This window comes from Hordeum vulgare, chromosome 2H (genome assembly GCF_904849725.1).
Source record: "Hordeum vulgare subsp. vulgare chromosome 2H, MorexV3_pseudomolecules_assembly, whole genome shotgun sequence".
Classification (NCBI taxonomy): Eukaryota; Viridiplantae; Streptophyta; class Magnoliopsida; order Poales; family Poaceae; genus Hordeum; species Hordeum vulgare.
This window is the reverse complement of record NC_058519.1, coordinates 450705212-450708039: the sequence shown is the minus strand read 5'-3', so window position 1 is coordinate 450708039 and position 2828 is coordinate 450705212.

Sequence of the window (2828 nt, the reverse complement as noted above, 5' to 3'; positions counted from 1 at the left end):
AAAGAAGAAGATCAGAAGAGAAGAAGAAGAGAAGAAGAAGAAGAGAAGAAGACATTTAGCTCCAAAATGCCATAATAAGCTCAAAATGGCATAAGAACCTTGGTTAGCTCATGAATATTATATTCTTAGCTTGTTTTCCTCTAAAATGGCATAATTAGCCCATATAGCTCCAAAAAGACATAATTAGATCATTTAGCTCCAACAAGAGGATAAGAGGAGAAGAAATAGGAAAAATGAAAAAAAGAAGAAGAAGTAGAAGAAGAAGAGAAGAAAAATACCTTCTCCTCCTTCTCCTTCTTCTCCTCCTTCTTCATCATTTCTTCTTCTTCTCCTCCTCCTGTTTCTTCTCCTCTTTCATATTATCCTTGCTTTAATTTCCCCAACAATGACATAATTAGCCCATTTAGCTCCAATATGCCATAATAACCTCAAAATGGCATAAGAACCTTGGTTAGCTCATGAATATTATATACTTAGCTTGTTTTCCTCTAAAATGACATAATTGGAATATTTGTGTTGATCGGGTGGATTTACATGTGATAGTTGTCTCGTCGCTGTGAGGTCTGCTGTGCGAAGACCTGCCCGTGCGTTGTACGAGGTCCACCCCTGCATTCGTGGGTCAGTACAAATTTCATCTCCTCCTCGCCCCGTCATTTACTGTGGCTTAGTTTCCGGATGAAACTTTCTAGATTTAGGTAATTCAATTAATTTATCAGTATGCGTGACCAGTATGCGTCTCCCTTTCAAAAGGGTGACATCTATAAATATGCTTGTCTTTGCATATTTATAACCGCCATCCTTTCGAATTCTCCAACATTATCCATGGACAGTCCAAGTGTGTGTAGATTGTGTTCGTTTTCCCGTATGATGTGCTCTGGATCCGATGCAGAATTTCGTCAGTGCCTCCCTGTTGTTCTCCGGATGCACATCCTCTCTGTTTATTGCGGACACGTGTATCAGGCGAACTACTGGGAGGTGCTGCCGAAATTTTGCATTGGATCCGGAGCAGAGCATGGGAAAACAAACCCAATCTACACATACTCGGGTGGGATTGGGACCTATCTTTAGCTATTAGCGTGTAGGTTGCGTGGACCTAATAAAAATGGCGAACCTGATTAACCGATGAATATAAATTCTAAATTATATATAAATATATTTCTTCTGTATTTAGTAGCTACGCAAGATGAGTGATCGTGTGTGGATATATACCGGTCACCCTAGTCAGAAAGAGATGACGAAAGAATGGTTTGTAAAAACAAAGGAATTTGTGAAAGCCGCATTCGCAAATGGCCAGGAAAGAAACTATTGCACCTATCCTGGATGCGAGAACTATAAAAAGACGACAGAGGCTGTAATGATTAAACACCTGCAGAGGAGGGGTTTTAAGCCTAATTATACGGTGTGGACATTTCATGGTGAGTCTATACAACGCACAAGAGCTGAGGTGGTCCGTCGTCGCACGGACGAGCATGGTACCGGGATCGAAGAGATGGTGCAAGACTTTGATGATGCTCGGGATTTGGAAGATGAGATGGAGGAATCTGCAAAGGCCTTTTATGAAATGTTGGAGTCTGCAAAACGTCCTCTCCATGAGCACACTGAGCTCTGTCAACTGGAGGCAATTGCAGAAGTAATGGCTCTGAAGGCTCAGTTCAACTTGGGAAGAGAATGCTATGACGCGATGATGACACTATTTGGACGCTGTAGCGACCCGACTCAACGAGTCAATCCTCTGGTGTTTCCGTACCATCCCAAGATCATGCTGGTACACACACAGTACATAATGTATATATTCAAGAGTGCAATCACACAGCTTTATTAATCGAAATCTCATAAAGAGTACTTTATTACAATAAAGGAGTACAATAAAGTGGCTGAAGGTCATCTCATGAGATTATCTAACGAAGACTAAGCGGAAGCATCAGGTAGACGAGTCCATCCGACTCCAAGGGCATGTCGCTGAGCGTAGAACGTAGCCTCAGTCCTGGTCGGAAAAGTACTCTGCAACATGATACGTTGCAGCCGTGTAGGTCAGCATATTGAATATGCCGGCAAATCATCAAGAGAGGGAGTAAAATAATAATCATCTATCTCTACATGCATATTTGGTCGGTGGAGCTAAGTTTTGCATAAAGCCAGTTTTATCCTACAACAAGAGGGGTTGAAAGCAAAATGTTACTACGAGGTTTGTTGTTAACGAGATGGTTCCGCCAACCAGTTCTCGTACCCGAGTTGTCAATATTTACCCTCATCAAATATATATATAATGGTGTTGAGAAATCCAGATAACTTCAGTTCCTTTGGCTCAAGTCGTCCATGACCGTGGACACGGCTAATCGATTAGGTTTGAGTACTCTGCAGAGTTTTGCACACGTTCCCCACAAGATTTGATCGCCTCCGTGTATGTCCTCGCACTTCAGGGTGTTTGAAGACCGGATGATCAAAACATGGTCTTTCAACGGGTCCCTCTGAATCCCCGTCGATGCCCATCCATTCCTACCGTTCGTCACATCTGCTAGCACCGCCCGTCCCGAGTCGCCGCGTTGTCCAACCAAGCCAGAGCCCATAATGGCTTGTGGCTGTGCAGGTAAGCCTTGGGTCTTGAAAATATCCGTCCGTCTCTCTGAGCCAGGGTGAAGCTTTCCGCAGGATGACATGGCCTCTCCAGCATCCCGGGCATCCACTGGGTTTTCCAGGGAGCCGGTCAACCGTCCTTCACCCAGTGTTGCATTGCGTCCGAGGTCTTGAAAATCTTGTCTTAGTCCGGTCTTGGTTATTATATCAATCTCGCATCACTCGTGGCATACACTCAACCGATAACCTGTCTA